Source organism: Leopardus geoffroyi, chromosome B1, assembly GCF_018350155.1.
Source record: "Leopardus geoffroyi isolate Oge1 chromosome B1, O.geoffroyi_Oge1_pat1.0, whole genome shotgun sequence".
NCBI classification, from domain to species: domain Eukaryota; kingdom Metazoa; phylum Chordata; class Mammalia; order Carnivora; family Felidae; genus Leopardus; species Leopardus geoffroyi.
Window position 1 is genome coordinate 85,791,787 of NC_059327.1, and position 20,970 is coordinate 85,812,756.

The 20,970-nt window shown below is 43.2% G+C and overlaps 2 long non-coding RNA genes across 2 annotated transcripts in view; both read left to right on the plus strand.

Moving 5' to 3' along the window:
* Positions 1-20,970, plus strand: part of LOC123592167 — a 132,986-nt gene that overhangs the window by 82,577 nt on the left and 29,439 nt on the right. The gene's annotated exons all lie outside the window — the stretch shown is intronic.
* LOC123592172 lies at positions 1,804-2,909 on the plus strand. Its single transcript, XR_006709616.1, has 2 exons — positions 1,804-1,866; positions 2,175-2,909. It is a non-coding gene; the product is annotated as an uncharacterized LOC123592172 (long non-coding RNA).

Consider the following 20,970-nt stretch of genomic DNA (forward strand, 5'->3'; position numbering starts at 1 on the left):
GGTACAGAGTAACCACATAGACAAAATGCCTTGGCCAGTTGATATTAGTTAGGCATTCTTTATCATGAGCTGTCTCAGAACTGGCATAACGGACACATTAAAGGAATGGCCACAAGGACAGAGGTGGAGACCATGGATGGACCCAGCAGGACTGGCTTCCACTTAATGGGGCTGCCTTTGGAATGCCCAGCCTGTCAGCAGCAAAGATCAGTATTGAGTCCCTGATGTGGCACTCCTCATGGAGACCACTGGGCCATGTGGTGACAAGTCACCTACATTGGGCCTCTCCGATCTTTGAAGGATTAGCAGCTCTTCTTCACTGGGATAGAGACCTTTCTCAAAATGAGTTTGGCTTTCCTGCCCACAGAGCCTCAACCAGCACACTATCCAGGGGTTTGTAGTATGTTTGATCCATAGTCTCAGAATCCCTAACAACATAGCATCCAACAGAGGACCCATTTCACTTTGAAGAAAATAAGGGAGTGGACCCATGGGATCACTCATTGTATCACACACCACATCATCTAGAGTCTGCCAGTCCCAATGACCTACTGCCTCAATTTTGCTTCCTGTTCCCACCACTCTGAGCTCTGTGGGCTTAGTGTCCTGGTCCCCACAGGGCCACAGTCTTGCAAGGGGACACAGCAAGGCACATTCTATATGTGCTTGTTATGTGTGTCTATGGGACGTGTGAAAGATAATGCGTGTGTGTGTGATAGTGGGTGTATGTGTTATGTGTGTGTTGTGTATGATCATGTGTGTGGTACATGGCACGTATCTGTATGTGTTGTGTGTGTATGTGGAGGGGGGAATTTCTATGTGTGTATTGTGCGTGCTATGTATAGGTGCATATGTATATATGTACATAAATGTGTTGTGTGTGTGTGCATAAGTGCTACCATATGGATGGTATAGATGATGTGTGTGTTCATGTTTGTTATATGGACGTGTGTGATATATGTGGGGTGTGGGAGGATTTCTATACCTGTGTGGTGTACATTTAAGGCATATGTATGTATTATGTGTGTATATTGTGTAGGAATGTGTTTTTCTGTGTGGTGTGGGTACATTGGTATGTTATGTGTAGGGTGTTTGTGTGGTGTGTGTATGTGTGTACCAGTGTGTACTGTGAGTGTGGTGTGCATGTGTGATACGTGGTATATGTTTGTGTTTATGTGCTGTACATGTTTATATCTATATAGTATGTAGGTAATTATGGAGAATAGCACATATGTGTACCTGTGGGGGTATATGTGATGTAAGCAGGGGGTGTGGGTGATTTGTGTACATGTGTGGTGTCGAAGTCTATAGTGTGTGTCCAGCTGTGTGTTGTGTGTGGTGTAGTGCACGATTATAGTATGGGATTGGTGTGTATATACGTGAGTGATATGGATGGATATGTGTACACGTGCCGTGTGTGTGGCATGCTTATGTACGTGTGTGTATGTAGGTGTGATGTGTGGGGCATGTGGTATATGGAAATGTGTGTTATAAATGGTGTGTGTATGTGTGTGCAGTCTGTATGTGATAGGTGTGTGTGTGATGTGTGTATGCGTGTGTAGTATGTGTAGAGGGTATGTGTGCTGGGTGTGTGTGCACGGTGTGCCTGTGTATACATGTATTTAGTGCATGTGGTACGTGCATACATGTGTGATGCATGGTACGTATACGTATGTGGTCTGTACGTGGCCTGCATGTGTGTGTGGTGTGTGTAGAGTGCACGTGTGGTGTGGGGGGGTGGTCTTCCTAACTGAGCAGTAAGCCCTTTGTGGGAATAGCCAGTGCCTCTTCTTCTCACTTCCAGAATGCCTCTTCACTCAGCCAGATCTTGAGAGCATCATTGTCCGATGAGAGGCCGTTTCCCAAGTAACTTGAAGGCTGCATGACTCCCGTAGTTGTCCTTAACAGCCAGGCTCCAGTACACCACCTCCTGCATACATCACACCGCCCGGTGTTGGGCTGGAACTAACCAACCGTGATATTGGCAGTCACGCTCGCGTGCTCAAACCACCCATGTGCATGTGCTGGGAGGGGGCCGGCGCACAACTGCACGCAGCACCCAATCTGGGCTCCAAACGGCACTGCATTCTTAACGAGCAGGCTGGCTCATTAGAGGGAAATGTGGTCTATAATTCCATGTTACATCGCCTTTTGGCTCTGTTTTGTCTTTGCAGGCACCAGATCTCATCTATCGGAAGCTGCATATGGCTCATTAAAAGGACAGAGTTAGGGAGGGGCAACAGCAGGGCTCTCAGGCCAGATGCCATCATCCCCTCCCTCCCCCTTTTTTTCTTTTTCAGCCCTTCCAATGTTTTCCTTTCTTAGTTTAGCCTTCTCTCACCCACTCAGTAAAACCTATAGACCTGTAATAACTACCACTTATCAAGCACGCACTCTGTGCCAGGTACAATTGTACATGATCTCCGATCCTCAAGACAACCTAGAAAAGCATTCTAATCCCATGGTACAGGTAAGGGAACTGACTCTGGGAGGTTAAGGGGCCTCCCTGAGTGCAGGAGCAGGAGTGGGAAGCCAGGTCTGTCTGGCTCTTACCACTGTGTCACTTAAACTCGGGGCTGTTCACATGCTACTTAGCACTTTGCATGGTCTTAGTCCAGCTAAGGGAAGAAGGTTCTTCCCTACCCAACCTTTATTACAAGGGAAATGCTGTGTTCCCATCTAAAGTTCTGAAATTTGGAAAAGCCCTATTTCCATATCATTTTTCTTGTTATCTCCATAAGCCAAACAACCAAAATTTAAATCTAGGGACACCCACAATATGCCCCAGCTTCTTACAACCCTGACCAAGAATGCAGTGACCAAGAGCTTTTTTTCTGCTGGCTCCAGCATTAGGCTGTCTCACCCTCTGCTGTCCGCTATAGCAGTAAACCATGCCCTGCATCCAGTAAGTACATTGTTTCCATTTATTTCAGTTCAGTCACCTGGGATTTTCAAAGAGCTGTCTGTGACAGAGGTGTGCTCTGCCACAATTTTCCTCCTATCATCTAAATTGGCTCTCCTCTCCTTTGGCTCCTTAAGAAAAACCTGTTCCTGATTGCAAGGATGTGTCTGTTGCAGGCAGGCAGGAGATGAAATATAGCACAGTGGCTATGAACACAACTTTAGAGTAAGACCTTCGAGACAAGATGCCAATCCTGCTTGCCCCATATACAAACTTTGAGATGTGACGATTGGCTTTGATTCTGTAAGCCTCAGTTTCCTCAGCTGAGGTTCGAGGAAAATAATGTGTGCAGAGCTTTCAACACGATGTCTATCTAGCACACAGTGAGGGTTCAAGACGTTAACTGTTATCATTAGTCTTCAGTTGGAATGAATAGAAGGCTATGTTAAATTTGCATGATTGTACTTTTACAGTAAGCCGTTAATGATGCATCCATTTAGTTTTCTACTCTGGAAGAGCATAGATTTGATTAATTACAACAAGAATTTAAAGTATTTCCATTATTCAGAAATAACCTACAGAGTCTAAGCTTGTCCCTTCCTTCCTCCCTTCTTTCCCAATCTTTTTTTTTTTTTTTTTAAGAGAGAGAGAGAGAAAGAGAGAGAGAGGTAAATAACAATTATGTAGTCAGATTCACTAGCTCTTCCTCTCCTTGGTAACAGCCTAAGGCTTAACCTTGATTAAGCAACATCATATCTGATATAAGTTCTCTCCACCCTCAAACCAGCCTCTGCTCCCCCTGGGGGAGCAGCCCTACGCTAGACTCCCCAGCCCTGCTTACAGCATCAGAACATTACCAAGGCTAAGCATCCTTAAAATATTCTTTTAAAATTAAATAGTTGTCTACCTACTTGAAGTTGGGCCATTTTATCTATTCTGCAGGACAGTCTTGCCCCTCAGAAAATGCATGAGCATGTTAAATCATTCTGGGGGTACCTGGATAGCTCAGTCAGGTAAGCGTCTGACTTCAGCTCAGGTCACGATCTCATGGTTCGTGAGTTTGAGCCCTACCTTGGGCTCTGTGCCGATAGCTCAGAGCCTGGAGCCTGCTTCGGATTCTGTCTCCCTCTGTCTCTGCCCCTTCCCCACTCACTCTCTCTCTCTCTCTTTCTCAAAATAAATAAATAAACATTGAAAATTTTTTTTTAAAAAATAAAAAATTATTCTGAAATGCATTTTATTTATTTTTTTTTTAATTTTTTTTTCAACGTTTATTTATTTTTGGGACAGAGAGAGACAGAGCATGAACGGGGGAGGGGCAGAGAGAGAGGGAGACACAGAATCGGAAACAGGCTCCAGGCTCTGAGCCATCAGCCCAGAGCCCGACGCGGGGCTCGAACTCCCAGACCGCGAGATCGTGACCTGGCTGAAGTCGGACGCTTAACCGACTGCGCCACCCAGGCACCCCTGAAATGCATTTTGGAAGAAGGATCCTGATCCAGACCACGCCTATGTATTTCCCAGGTGAATGGCCCTGAGATGTTTTGCTCATGCCCTTCCTATGAGTGCAAGCAAAGCAAAATTTCTTGACAAAACAAGTTAGGAGTAATAGGTGGGATTTTTTTTTTTTTTTTTTGACACTTCTTATGACTCAAAGCAAACCTAATTCTAGATTGTAGAGCAGGCAAAGAGAGGTGAGATTGATATCGAGGAAAATTGAACATTGATAAAGGAAGTTGCTTTCATTCAGTCTCTCAGGTTCTCTGTCTGTCTGTCTGTCTGTCTGTCTCTGTCTCTCTCTCACACACACAGCCCCTTAAAGGGTAACTATGTCCTGCAGACCATACTATGTTAATCCCAATGCAAACATAGCTGCACTGAAGGCATTAGGGCCTCTCATTTTCACTCACAAAGCTTCAGATTCCACTAAATTATTAAAACTGGACACAGACTTCCAATTTTGTGCCCACACCTACTCACGAATACCTCCTTGTTATGGGTGAGGATATATTCAATGCTAAATTTCCTGCGAATTTTCACAGCATTCAGTCTTGAGACTGAGTTACTGCATCCTGTGTGTGTTGGTAAACCTTTCTTTGATTAAAAATGGGATAAATCACGGGGCACCTGGGTGGCTCAGCCCATTACGTGTCTGACTCTTGGTTTCGGCTCAGATTATGGTTTGTGAGTTCAAGCCCCACATCAGGCTCTGTGCTGACAGCTTAGGGCCTGGAGCCTGCTTCGGATTCTGTGTCTCCCTCTCTCTCTCTGTCCCTCCCCCGCTCATGCTCTGTCTCTCTCTGTGTCAAAAATAAATGAACATAAAGAAAAAAAATGCAGGACTATCCCTATTTTTTAAAAAATGGGATAAATCAATGAGAGAGTCCTTTTACCCAAGGCCACCTTAACTTTCACACAAAGGTCATATATGCACTAATTGGGTGAAATATAAATCGTGTTTCTTTCCACATTCACTTTTAGATCCTGACCTATGTTGTGTCAAGAAATCATAGGCAGCCCAACCTGTGTCATCAAGGTTGGCTTGATTCACAGATGATTTCCTTAAATCATAGAATGATATTAAATGCAATTCCAAAATAGAGAAAGTTCAAAGGCACATTTTTTAAAAGCTTATAATGTTGTAGAAAAGGCAATGGGAACCTTAACTCCATTTGCTTCCCTATTTCATAGAGATTTTGAGGGCAGGAAAAGAATATAACTCCTACCGATAATACCTGTCATGTCCTCCCTGGGAAAGGTGATGTGGAAGAACTATCATTTTGATCAATTGAGCAGTTGGTGTCTTCTTGCTTTAGTATTTTTTGGTCTGGTTTCTAATTTCTATAAAGTTTAGAATTTCGACCTTCACTAAATGGGTAGATCCCATTTATATTTTTTTCTATTAAGTTTTCATTTTGAAGATTTTGAAGAAAACTATACCAGGATATTCTCATTCAAGATGTCCATTTCTGAACTTAAAAATAAAATAGGCATACTCACAGGGAAAGGAAACACACACACCTGCTTCCTGAACACTGGGTGCAGCTGGTGGGCATGAATAGAAGTCAGCTTCTTCCACCCTCCGCCTCCCATCTCCCAAAACACAGGTGCCCCCACATAGGGTTAACAGATAAAATATAGGATGCCCAATTAAATGTGAATTTTAGATAAACAGCAAATAACTTTTTAGTCTAAGCATGTCTCAGATATTGCATATACTTTTTCATTTGCTGAAGGTGGCCATGCTACCCCAAAAGCCTTTAAACAAATGCACCACAGTGGTCCCGGGGCATCACGGCTTAACAGACTGATCATCCCACAGAATCAAGAATGGGGAAGTATATAAATGTCATTAAATCAACCTCTCATTTTACAGATGATCAAACAGAGGTCAAAGAGATAAAAACCATTTTCTAAGAACTTATAGCTCCCTGCCTCTGTCTCCTAGGGCATTTCTGCTCTCTCCAAGGAGCATGCCTCCGTCCACCAATCCTCAAGGAGATGGGCTCTGACTTTAGGATTAGCACATGGGCAAATGCACCCTGTTTCTCTATGCTTCTGTCTGCCAAAGCAATAGAGACACAGCACAAGTAAATTCTGTCACCTCTCAGAGAAGGGAAATAGAACTGGCTACCTCCATCAGGTGGGGAGACAGGGCAGGAGGGGCAAATTACAAAGAACAAAGCACGGATTAACATCTCAATAAATTATCCTGCCACTTAGGCTTCACAGGTCAGGTTTTCTTAAAGTGGGGGCACACTCGTGTTAGTAATCTGTGATTACTGTGGTTGGTTACAGAATCTTCCCCTGGAGACCTTTCCACATCATATAGAAAACCATTTGTCTTTGTTAGCCAAGTTGCAGCTCTACACAGAGACCCACTGGAGGATGAATTTAAATGTCTCCCCCAGAACTCCTCTGAACCTTGGAATCTATGAAAATTTAAACAACTAATATTATAATGTTCAAACCTAAGACTAGAATAAATGCAAAAGTAGCTCAGTGTTATTATACAGCTCCAGTATTACTCAAGGCTTTACAGAATCAAGGAAAATCCCCCAAAAGGCCATGGGAAGGCCCTGGTTGCTGTCCTGCAACATCATAAGAAGGCACAGTGCATTTGGTTGATGATGATTAAGGATGCCATTTATATGTATATAGGGCACTCAATTTCCTTACCATTTGCAAGGGATACATTTTAGAGAGCTCTCAAGACAAGAAAATGTACTGTTTACCACAGAACAGGGATAACTGAAGTCAGAGATGAGACCCCCAGTTTCCCAGAGACTCTCCAGTTGTTCAAGGGGCTTAATTTCCAACCCTTCCATTTCCCATTTGTCCTCCTTTTCCCTAAGTAAGCTGATTAAGGAGCAGGGGGAGTGTTTAAGTGAAGCTTCCCACAGTCCCCCTGCTCCAAGTGGTCCTAAATTGGAGACATGGAGAAGCACCCCCCCACACACCCCCCACCCCCCAGCCCGGCTAACTGGATAAGGGACTAACAGGGCGGAGGCAAGTTCTCTGGGACCCAGGGTGACGAAGACTGGGGCCGAAAAGCAGGAAATAGAACACTGCCTGTGGAAGCTTCCCATGTAACTCAAAATAGCCAACATTTGAAGCCATGAATATTGTAGTTGGAATTGTTTCACAAATTTGGGGGCTGCAAAAGACTTTAGAGCTTACTTAGTCTAACCTGTTTATTTAATCAGTGAAGAAATGAGGGACTCACTACTAGAAATGATTTTGCATCCTTCATTGTTAAGGGAAAACCCTTCTTCCCCATACCTATGGAGGGAGAGTCATTAGCATAAAGCTCCTGGCCTCCCAGCTCCTTTTACTTTGTCCCCAGAAAGAAAGAGTGATTTAATATGATGGGGAAGAAGAAGCTCGCTGAGTGCCACCTAGCCTTTTCCTCCTCTCTTTCTTGAGAATATGTTGTCCACTGGAAGCATGTTCTGCTTTCCTCCTGTAGGGAAGGCACACCCTAGTAGGGAGGGGACAAGATGGTCTGCTTAGGTACAGGGCTGTTGAGTAGGTTTGTTTAAATTTAGTGTCCAGTATTCTCAACCGAATCTGACCTGGATAAGGGTTGCTGGGAAATCTTTCCTGAGGACATGCACTCTGAAGGAATGAAAGGATTTAACTAAGTGGAGAATGGGAAGGACAGAATGTTCCTGGTAGAAGCAACAGCATGTGCAAAGGCCCTGTGGTGGGAGGAAACATGGCAGATGTGAGAAACTGGATGAAGGCCTTGCTGAAGAGCAGAGAGACAGGGAAAGACTGGCGCATGATGAGATGGAAAGGCACATGGGGCCAAACTACACAGGGTCTTGAGGACCATGCTAAAGAACTTGGTCTGAATTCGACTTCAGAGTATTCATACTCAAATAAGGATTTAAGCAGAGACTGAAAGCGGGGGGAGAAGGAGGATGACATCATCATACATGCAAAATGAACATTGATTCTATCTGTATTGTGAAGAACAGATTATGTGTGTAGAGTGAGTACAGGAAAGAAATTATGGCAGTTGCCTAGGCAAGAAATAATAACCGTTAGGACCAGAGGTATGTCAGGGATTGAAGATTCTTGTCAGCTGGAAGTCAATTTTCCTGGCATAAAAGAGAATCATATCCTTAGCTAACTAGACTTAGTTCCCATAGATATCTCAAAAGAAGCAAAAATAAAACCATGGAATTATGTAAATGATGTCAAGTGTGCCAAAGTTCAAAATCCACTATTGCAAATATTTGCTTTTACTAAAAGTTTTCTCACTTTTGACAAAATTAAAAGGTATTTTTTTGGGGCGCCTGGGTGGCGCAGTCGGTTAAGCGTCCGACTTCAGCCAGGTCATGATCTTGCAGTCCGTGAGTTCTAGCCCCGCGTCGGGCTCTGGGCTGATGGCTCAGAGCCTGGAGCCTGTTTCCGATTCTGTGTATCCCTCTCTCTCTGCCCCTCCCCTGTTCATGCTCTGTCTCTCTCTGTCCCAAAAATAAATAAACGTTGAAAAAAAAAATTAAAAAAAAAAAAAAAAAAAAAAGGTATTTTTTTAATTTTTGTATTTATTTTACTTTCCCCCTCTCCTTAGAAAGCCAGCAAATCTTTAATCATATAAGTTATGTCCAGGATAATTCTCACTGGAGCCTTTCCCTAGAAACAAGCATGTATACTCTGTGGGTTGTATTTGTTAAGTGACTAACACAGAAATCAGCAGCCATCACACTCTCTGTTATGTCTCTACTGTTTTGTTTTGTTTCAGGCTTTGTTTGTTTTTATACTGCTTTTCTACTAAAATGGGAAAATAATAATCTCTTTGTCTAAAAATATCCCTTTGTAAATATTCTTCAAAAGCTCATAAGCTACTTGGTGCAAAACTATTTCCCTCCCTTTTCTACCAAAAGCACAAAGATAAGTTATTCCTTGATAAAATTATTGACTATACATCCCACATGACTTCCTTCAATAGCAAGTAAATATTCCCTCAATAACCATGGATGTGGAATGAAATAAAAATAAAACAGTGTGGAGAATATGAAAATTTGTAGAGATTTAATAAAAGATTTCTGAGAGGATCCAAGGAGGCTGGTCTTACACAAAAGGAATTTGGTAACTCACAGCAGTGCCCCCCCACCAGGAGGGGTCTGCAGCCTAATGGGGTGTGGCCTCCACCAGAAGGTAAAAGGTTGACCTGATTCCTGCTTGGCCAAAATGTCAAAGACGTGAATCTCTGTTGAGCCTGTCTCTTTAAGCTCTCAAAAGAGAATCTCCACTCTGAGAAATTAATGTCCTGGTTACCTTTCAAAATCTTACTAATTTAGAGTAAGGGAATAACAATACATTTAAAAACTTTTAATTCTGAAGAGGCTGACTTTTAGACTTAATCTTCAAGAAACTTTTTAAGTCACTTTTAAATATACAGAAATTCAAGTTAAGTTTACAAAAGTGGCCCTCAAAAGACTTGAACAAGGAGAGAGAATAATTATTAGCCTTTATGTTATCTGTATGTGTGTGAGACTCTTAACTGGGCTGCCCAACTCTCCTGGTTTACCTGGGCCCAAGAGTAATTCCCGGACATGCAGCTTTTTGTTTTAAAACTGGGACAGTTAGAGGGAAACTGATATAAGTTGGCCACCCTCCCTAATATATATATAGGGTCATTAATTTTCTCAAGAAGTTTGAGCATCCATCAATCACTAAGTGTTCACTGAAAACTTAATCTGTGTGGTACTCTGCTAGGCACAGTGAGGGATCAGAAGGAATATGAGTTCATTCCTTGCCTAAAATTCTGTGGCTCCTTCATTGTTTCCCAGGAGTTTATAATGTAATTTCCCCTCAATGACTGCTTGCTAAAGAGAACTTGTCAGGCACAGGCACTGTGGTTGGTACTTGGGATGCCCAGATGAATGAGAAACTGAGTCCGGCCTCAAGGAAATTACTCTTTTGTGGAGAAGACAGCCACAGATAAAATACAATACAACTTAGTAGGGGCTATTATAGAGCTCCAACGGACCACTGAGCACATACCACATAGCAGGACACGGCTAATTCCAGCCATTGTCCAGACGCAGCAATGGTACTATGCTGCATGCAAAATGCGAATGGAGGTCTAGACTCTAGGTAATAGATACTGTGATTGTTCAGAGGAGAGAAGAGCTCTCTTAGCAAAGTGATCATCCCTATTTGTATAGAGGAAGACCTTACTGAAGATAGGATTTAAGGCAAACTCGGGGAAATTTTAATCGGCACGAATAAATACAAAAGAGGCTCTTGCACGGACCGATCATACTAATATGTTATGAACCAAAGTTTATGATTTATCTGGTTCTGTGCACCTAAGATGCAGAAACTAAACAACCACCACCAACAAAAGGTTGATAGGCAAAGATGATATAGGGGTGGAAATTTAGACTAAAGGCAAGAAAGCTTAACACCCCTTGGTGGTAGATGGACTTAACAAAAGGGTCTCATCAGGAAGGTAAAGTTGAGAAAAATAGGCTAAGGTCAGATAATGAAGGTTTGTGAATTGCTGAGAAGTTTGGAATTCCTTCTATAGACACCGGGGAGCCATGGAAGGCTTTTCAGAAGGAAAGTGCTATGGTGAAAGTTGTATTTTAAGAAGCTTAGTCTGGCAAAAGTGACTACCCAGGTCTTGCATGAATTAGAAAAGATTCTGAGTTCATGAATTAAAACCAAGGGAGTTTTGCCATGTGTGCAAAGGAATATTAAAGAAAGTTTTCCCCTTTTTACTGCAAAATGCAGCTGTTGAGGGAGGGAGAGGTTCTTGGCATCTCCCTAAGGTTTGGGAAGATGATGCACCTGCCAAGGGAAGAACTGGGATCTCCTCTACGGGGAAAGTCATGGTGGCCATGAATGAACCTTTTCCCCACTAAGAGCCATCTCCCAAGTGAAGAAGGTCATTTGCAAAGGGATACCAAGGGGACGAGATCTTCCAGCTGCAATTTCAAAATTAAAAACAGCCAGGAAAATGGTTATACCTTTATATGTCTAGACTGAATCAAACAAAAGTAAAGAGGAAAAACTTCTGTGTCATTCCACATCATAGACTCTTTCACATTCCTTTCTCATAGTCTATTTCCACCTCTGATTCTACCTGTACAAAATATAATCATGCCTGCTTATAATTACTTATGCATACATGAATACTAGTAAGTTAAACTTGTTCATCTATTTACATAGACAGTGTGATACATAGTAGCTTAGGAATTGCTTCTTTTCCCTGTGATTTTAAATGTGCAACGAGTTTCTTTCTAAAACACATATTTGCAGATGTCACTTTAAACACTATTTTCTGAGATTATATTTTCCATAGAAAACAGATGTCTGCAATTATCCCTTTTTTGACCTCTGAGACTTATCAAAGTCAAATAGGTAATCATCCAATCAGACGGGCTATCATTATCAGAAGAAAAGTAATTATAATCTGAATATGTTTGAACATGATTATTATAAGCTTTAAACTGTTACACTTTTGATTGGGGCAGAATTGGAAGACATTATCACTTCATAATTCAAATGATGTAACTTCACTTGTTTTTGTCATTTAGAATCTGGAGAGCTAAATTTATTTAACAATATAATTCTTTAAACATGAACAAATTATGCAATAATCTCTTTAAAACCATGAGAATGCTTCTCAAAATCTTGACAGTAAAATTAGGGGAATTTTTTTTTTTTTAACTAGAGCAAATCAGAGCTCGGCACTGAGCCCATCAGAGTGGGAAGCTCGAGGCAGACATGTTCATTTGACAGACATTTTGTGATGTGCTTGGTTCTGTTAAAGAGACCTGCTCCCTTTCTACCTTCCTCTAGAGGCCCACCCATTGTTGGTCCAAAGCAAAAGGAGAACTAAACCTATAAATACAGAAATGATGAGTGAGAAAGAAAGGAGAAAAGGTGTATAAGAAAAAAAAATCTTTCCCAAGAAAATACATAAACAGAAGGGTGAATTAAAGTCCAAACCAGAACTGAGAATTTCTTTAAAGGACTTAAGGACTTGGAGGGTAGGGGTGGGGGGAGGCATTGAAAACCTAATGATCAGTACACGTGGAGTCGAACTGCTCTTCCCATTGAAAATAATTTTATAAAAATCTGATAACACAATCCTTTCATCCAGACATTTGCTCAGGTGTTTGCTTAACTTGGTGGGATGTCCTGATTTTTCTCCTCTAGTGTTTCCAGCTTCTGTGGTTTGGAGCTCGTGTGCTCACCTCAGGAATGAGATGTGATGGCAGGGCACTCCCGGGCTATTACTGGGGCCTGTGTCCACAGTGGGCTGGTGGATGTGTGTGAACAGTGAGCACTCAGAGCCCTGTCAGAGAACTCTTGTGACTTAAAAATGTTTGGCGTTATGGCCTGTGAATGTGGCACGGGCTGAGCATTAGAAATAGTCACAGACAGGAGCCTTTACAAGGTTTGAAAGGTACTGAATGGTTATTTTTCCATGGGCACAGCATTTCTTAGGTTGATTGTTGAAGAGGTGCCATCCAACTCATAATTCTAGCTCAGTGGAGTGAAGACCAGAGGCTTCTCCCCAACACAGCACAACGTTGGTAAACATCAAGTTCAGACTTCATACCATTCCATCTTCTTTATTAAAAGTACCTCTTTCATTTTCTCTGCCCCTCCCCTGCTCGTGCTCCCTCTCTGTCTCTCAAAATAAATAAATAAACTTTAAAAAAGTACCCCTTTCTTCTTGTTGTTTCTTCTTGACTTCTTCCCTTCCCCTACTGTACCATGTGTATGTGCCCAATTCCTTCATTCAACAAAGACCTATTAAGTATGGGCCAAACGCGGTGGATACAGCCATGAACAAAACAGACAAATATCTCAGCCCAGCCGGAGCTTGCATTCTTGTTAACTTCTTTCTAATGCCTGCTGCTGAAATGTCCATTGATAGCAAAGATATTGATGGAGTTATCAAAGGTTGAAGGAAATGCTCCCTTTGTCACTCAGGGAATCTGCACCTCTTGGGGGAGGGCCCGGTGATAGCATGCACTGTTAAACTCCCCTGGAGATTCAGACTCATGTCAGAGTGATGACAGAGGTACAACTGCCTCTAGGGATAGTGCAGATGTAGAGGAAGGCTGATCTTCGCAGGCGCCTCTTGGAATTTCACCCCATGGACAGGTGCCCATTCATTGTGTCCCTCTCCAATGCCGGGCTGTACAGAAAGCCCCTCTTCTCTGCCTAGTGCTGCAGAGGCTGTGAGCTCACTACTTTGCTAGTCCCTCACCAGCAGAAATCCTGTTTTACGAACGTGACTAATGATTTATAACTCCCTATCACCTAGCACAGGGCCTGGCACAGTGCGAGCCCTCAGAAACCTCCAAAGAAAGGAATGGCTGTCAACTTCACTTCCCCAAACCTTTGACACTCTGTTCAGTCTAAGTGGGAAGAACTTTCTTCACGTGTTCCCTGTTGGTCACAGATTCCCAGCCTAACTTATTATCTTGCAAGATGTCAAAGTGGAAATTTCCACCTTGACTCTTACTCTCCATCTCATTGAACCCAGGCACTGGAATTGCAGTACCACTTTTTGAGGGGGATTTTTTTTGTCTCTATTTAGTTCATCATGCTGAATGTTTTGTGCATCCATGCACTGCTTCTGATGGATTTAGCTTATTAAAGCGAATGGCATCCAGCTGCAACCCCCTTTCTTCTCTTTCTCTCTAATCTACTTTCAAGTAACCAAAGCAGCCTATTAACACTTGGTGTTTCCGTCGGACCTTGCACATTCGTGCCTTTGAGCCTGTGATCACATCATTTCCCATCTTTTCAGAATATTATTTCTCCTCTGCTTTGCCTGGCTTCGTTTTATCCAACTTTCAAGAGCCTGCAGCAAGCTTAATGGCTGTGTAGTCTCTGAGTCGGGGCACCAGCAGTCTGAATGAGGTATTCTCCACAAAGCCTTTTTTGACCAATACAAGCCATCTCTTCTTCTCATTGCTTAGTGCAGTTATTTCATGTAGAAATTATTCAGCACCCTCCTTTGCTGTGTCCATTATCTTTTTATGTAGCTGTAGATATACACATGCATGCTTAATTAGCTGGAATAATAGCAGTATAGCACACAGGTTAAGAACATGGTTGAGGGGTGCCTAGACCTAGGCTTCAATATAGGTCCTCCCCTCGGGGGAGAGATAACTGAGGACAGGTTACGTCTCTGGATTTCAGCTTTGCCGTCAATAAAATGGGCAACTGTATCCACCTGAATCAAGCATGTCTTTTTATTCTGATGCTTTGACATCTGGGGCCTTGCTGACTTTGGAGAGACTGTCCCTTTCAGGGCTAGTCAATCCCTAGAATTGGCAAGGGACTGGCCTGCAAGCATACCTTTTGTATGCAAGCCAAACAATCCAAAGCCCATACCCCCAACCACCTCCTTTATTGGGGTCTCATGTTCTGACCACTAGTCCCGTGCCCTAATCACCTCAGAGCAACTGGGAACAGCCCCTTGGCCCCAGAGTCCACTAAAATGATTCAAACCAGCCAATCCTGAGCTCACTTACCATGCCTCACCCATTTCCTTGCACAGAGGCCATAATAAAGGCTCTTACCCTCGATTTCCCCTGCTCCCTCTGCTTCCTTACTGACCCAGCTGTTCCACTGGGTGACCTCCCCATGGTGTGTCACATCACTTCCTGTGTCTAGGGAACTGTGAGTAAAAACTTCTTTCTTTATGACAGTCATTTCCCTGTCTGCCTGTCTTACCATACCTGATTAAAATCAATCCTGGATATATTTTCAAACACTACCTCATAGGGTTATGGTAATGGTTCTCAACTGGAGGTGATTTTTGACCCCCAGGAGACATATGGCAATGTCTGGTGACACTTTTAGTTACCACAACTGGGGCAAAAGGTGTTATTGGCACTTACTGGGGAGAGACCTGGATGTTGTCAAACATCCTGCAGTGCACAGGTCACCCACAAGAATTCTCCTGCCCAAAATGAAAGTCCTGGCAAGGGTGAGAAACCCAGGGTCCAGTGAGGATTCAGTGAGGTAAATTCTCAGACTGTACTGTGCACTGGAATCAGCTGGTGGACTTACTAAAATACCTATTGCTTGGCCCACTCCCAGAGTTTCTGATTCTATAAGTCTGGGGTGAGACATGAGGACTTGCATTTCTAACAAGAATTTGCATTTCTAACAAATTCCAAGGTGATGCTGACACTGATATTTCAGCACCAATTTTGAGAATTATTAGCCTCATTCATAGCAATCACTCAGTAAAAGGTATCCCATAATTATCATTTTATCAGATCCTTTAGGGCAGAGACTGCCCCCTATACTTCCTATCATGCACATCATTGGGGTTTGCAACAGGCACTCAGTAAAAGATACTGATGGCTTTTTGACACAAAGTACTCCTAAGTGGCAAACTCTACTTACTGAGATTTCTTTGGGGACTAGATGAGAAACTTGTCTAGGTAAGAATATGTTCTAGTTAGCTACTGCTGCATAACAAATTATCCCAAAATTTAGTGGCTTAAAGTAACAACCATTTTATTATGTATCATGATTTTGTGAGTTAGGAATTTGGTCAAGGTTCAGCAGGTTGATCTGTTACATGAGGTATTGACTGAAGCTACTCAAAGATATTTATCTGGCTAGTAGGTCAATAGATTCATATGTCTGACACCTTGCTGGAATGGTTTGAAGGCTAGGCTCCACTGGGACTGTCAACTAGAGCTCCCCCCTGTGGCTTCTCCATGGAGTGGCCTCAGGGTAGTCAGACTCCTTACAAGGCAGCTTAGGGCTCTAAGAAAGAGTTTTGCAGCTATCAGGGTGAAAGGCAATCTTGGCCTTTTATAACCCAGCCCCAGAAGTCCCATTTTGCCATTTCCACTATACTCCATTGGTGAAAGCACTTATTAAAGCCCCCAACCCAGTGTCAAGGGAGGACGTATGGATCCCATGTTTTAATGAGAGAAGAGCCAAAGAATTTGCTGGCCATAGTTTTAAACTACCGCATGATGGTTGGTTGCAGCCATGTTTCTAGTGAAGAGAGTAGAAGACATAAGCAAATGACCCTAGGACTCTATAATTTTACTCTGTTATTCTCCGTCCTGAACTTTTGATGTTATATCCTCTCTCCAAATATATCACTGCAAGCCAAGCAGCTTCCCCCACTACTGTCTTCGTCTTCTGACTGTGAGTTGGAATAAGTATCCATATACCTGTCAGAATTGCCTAGTGCAGTAAAACCCACAATGAAATGCCCTTCCCTATTGCAGGTTCATTACACAGCATGAAAAATCCTATCCCCCAAGGACACAGTCCCAGATGGCATTTCTCTCTCCCATCGCAGTCTACAGTGCCTGTGCTGCAGTTATGTGCCTGTCCTGGTCCCCAGCGTGGCGACCGGGTCCTGTACAACCCGATCCAAATGTAATGCTTCTGTTATCTGAATGATGCCTTCTCTCATGTCTCCGGGGCTGTATTTACTCCCTCTGAGATCCTAGGCTCTCCAACCAGCTCAACATGTCAGCAGGAGTTAAATGATGACCTCAGCAGCAGCCAAGGATTATTTCGGTTGCATTATTCTCTGTGATTATCCAAAAGGGAAAACAAAAAAAGTCACTTAAAAATGCAGCTTGTGCTCTTCCAGTACAACAAAGGATCTCCTGGAAATCTTTTATTTTTTAAATGACATTATAATGTATGCTTTGTTTTGTTTTCATCACTTTTATCATCTTTTCCTAGCAGAGGCCCAAGTGACTTGGCTGGGGCAAGGGGGGAAAATTATAATGATTCATTTGTATACATTTGTCCTAGAGGGAATTTGACATGGTGGAAATATTATCAGAATATTAAATTAGAAGCACTCAACTTTATTCTCTGTTCTATTTGAAACCAGACTCAAGGTACAAACATATGGGGCCCAAGAATGCCACGGTAATTCAGTAATTCATGAGCCCCTACCAGAGCACCTTGGTTATTTCTGAATTGAGTTGACATAAGTATTCTCCTGTTGTGGGCACCCTTGGTACTTCTGTTTTGGTGAAATTTTTAGCTAGCCTCTCTTCCATACTCAAGTCTTGTTATTAAAGTCTCTCTCTAAAGGCAACAGCTGATGTGGTTCTGGAGAGGCAGCCACATACCCAGCTCTTCTGAAGACCAAGTGCTTTCTAACAAATCTCTCCCAGCAAGGTGTTCCCTTGCTGGCCCTTAGCAGCTCTTGCCCTGAATCAGAGTTGACTGGCTCCTGAGACCAGTGTATCAGTCAGGTTCCAACCAGAAAACAGAAACCACTAGAGATTTTGAAACAGAAGGGCTTGGATATAGGGACTGATTATACAAGGATGGGAGAGCCCAGAGGCCAGCCAGGGGGCGGTGAGGAATCCAGAGACCACAAAGACAGGAAGCTGACATTGCCACAGGGCAGAAGGAAGAAGGCAGGGAGTTCAGGAGCTCAGGCACATTGTCACCAGCTGGAGACTAGAACACAGTGGACTGGACGGTCTGGCAACAACTGGAACAGGAGAGGTCAAGCAGCTGCAGAGAGGAAGGGGAAGAAGTTCCTGTTACTCGCTCCCCCTCTTTACCCTCCATTCACTTGTCCATGCCTCCTATCCTCCAGGCTTGGAAAAGCAATCAATGGGGGTCAGACCCTTTGATTCAGGACAGGATAGGGAAAGGGCAAGAAAATGACCTGAGGAAAACGCATACCGCAGGAACCCTGGGAAGCTATTTCCACTCAGTTCTATGTGGTGTCTCCAGGACCCTGCACACATCCATCCTCCAGCCCAAGGTCATTGTCAGCTGCTCCAAAGTCTCAGCCACCAACATCTATTCTGACTGCACTGATGTAACCTTGACCAATTAACAGCCTTTCTCAGTAAGACCCCATCCTGGTCAGATCTCTAGTTTCCATCAACTGTTCACCCCAGGGCTGCTTCTCTTTGCTGCCTCCTAGCTCACTCTTGTTCCCACTGACTCTTCAGCATTTTTACCAGTTTGACTCTGTCAAAGATCCATTTTTGTAAGCTGATCCCCAGGTCCAGTGGGCCTGGTCTGGGTTTGGTATCGAATAATCCTCTTGTTCACCATAGAAATACGATTACTTCTTCTCTCCTCCAGCAGAAGGTGGTGTTTTGCTCTCATGACGGGCCCAATTCAAGGGAGAAGGGGGTTAGACTTCACTTTTTTGCAGAAGAGCTTATGGGATGGGAGTTATTTTTGTGGCCTACTTTGGAAATACAACCAACTCCAGGCAGAGACTTAATAGATCTCTTCAATCCTAATTATTAGTTTTTCTCCAAGATTTCCTCCCTCCCTCTGTCTCATCCTCCCTCCCTTCCTTTTTATTTTCTTATCTAGAGACAGGAAAACTTAATCTTTGGGAAAGAGTACATCTGTGCATACAGCTTAGTCACAGAATAAACCTTGACATATTTAATGGCTCTTTATTTTTTCTTGATTTTGACAGACTAGACTCAAACACCTTCACCACTAACATATTCTAATATGTTAATAGAAAGAAACTGCAGTCAGGATCCACCCTCAGAAACTGACTCCACTTGTGTTGCCAGGGTCATCTGGGTATGTGTAACACATTCTCAACCATCGCGTTTGTCCGCAAGTACTCATCTGTCTCTTTGCCCATGTCAGGGAGTACACAGATCCACTCCCTCCCCTTATGACAAGCCTTAACAGTCATCAAGTCAGAGACAGCACCTCTGAATTGATTTTTCTAGGCCTGCCCAGCCGGGCATGGAAACCCTGGGATTGTGGTTCAGGTAGGGAGGTAGCTCTTGACAAAGCAAGAGGCACCATAGCAAAAGGGGGTCCTCCAGTCCTTCCTGCTGGCCTGACTTGGTCTTTCCACAGGGAAGGGGGGACAGAAAGCCCAGGAAGAAGGCTTATGGAGAGTGATCTAGCTTTCATAGTGAGAAAGTAGAGAAAATTCACGTGTGGAGAAGAAAAGATGGTCTTTTCTCTTGAAGGCAAGGATTCTACAGAAACCTGACAGATCACGCCATCTTAATCATGAAGGCAAAAAGGCAAGAAGATGGCAGGTGTAGGCAATACACCAAAATGCACTGACCACCAAACAAACATTTAAGTGCTTAACTAAGAGAGGACCGGGGCATATTTAGACCAAGTGAAATGCTCTCTATTTGGGTTCTGATTTCTTTGTCTCTGGGGCCAATTCTGGGAAGAACAACAGTTATAATTGTGCTGAGCTTGGCTCTAAAAACCTGTGGTTTTCAAACCTATCAGAGCTAGCAACTCTTTATTATAACAAGTGTTTTGTAATGCCCCTTTTAAATACCAGAATAAAATTACTAACATAACATCTTCACACATTTGAGAAAGACAACAGTGCAATGCCTCAACTGATACAAGAGAAAAACACAAAGCTATAATGAAATAATGGGCATTTCATGGGGCACCTGGGTGGCTCAGTCTGTTAAGTGTCCAACTTGGTCATGATCTCACGGTTTGTGAGTTCGAGCCCCATGTCAGGCTCTGCACTGACAGTGAGGAGCCTGCTTGGGATCCTCTCTTTCTCCCCTTCTCTCTGCCCCTTCCCCATTTGTGCTCACTCTCTCAAAATAAATAAATAAATAAACTTTAAAAGCAAAAAATAATGGGCATTTCAGTGTGTGAACGCTCAGGCCCTGTATGCTGTAGCACTGGTGATCGTAATAATCTTCTTGATTTATTTGGTTGTATAAAATTCAGTGTATATTAAAATAATGCAAAAAGGCCTTATGTAAATTTTTAAAACTGAGTTAGGTTCTAATGTCAATGATAACATTAGGTTTTTCACATATGGAAATATCCCATAGAACACTCACAAGTCATGTGTGATGCAAGATAATGGTGGTGGTGGTGGTTTCCACCCACTACTTTGTAACAACCCCAAAAAGTCCACCCAAATTTCCAAAATGCCCTCGAGAGAATTGAAAACCATGCTCTAAAGCATTAATCAGCTAGCCTTGTGTTTCTTAGGACTAGGAACTGATCTGAGAGCCTTGTGTGTGTGATGTTATTGGCATAATTATTTCCTTATCACACACAAGGAAACTGAGGCACGAAGAGGCTACATAACTTCCCAAGGTCACAGAACAAGGATGTCCGTGGGGGTACAAGTGAATGCAAACCGTCCAAAACCCACGTGAACCATTACCACTCCCTTTCCTGATTTGCCTCGTCATCTGGGAGACTTGCTTTGCCAACCTGCTTCCTACTACAGGACTAGGCTCCCACAACATGTTAAAGGCCTCCCAATCATCCCAGAAAGCTGTTTGTTTAACCCGTCCTGGTTCTGTTTCTGAGCGTGGCAGCCAGCAGCGCGTTTGGGCTGGCCCTCAGAAGTGCCCTCGGAGCTTTGTCCTTAGCTCACCCGCCTGGGCCCTTTCTGATCCTGCTTTTCATCTGCGGGTCGCCGACCTACTTCATCCATTCTTGCGATATGGTAACTAAGCCAAGCAAAAGAGGCATAATTTACTGCCTTCCCTCTGCTTTTCCAATTACCCCATTTGAGCCTCGCTAATTTTCTCTTCACCTCTCCTCACCTCACGGAGCTCTTCCGTTTGCTCCGT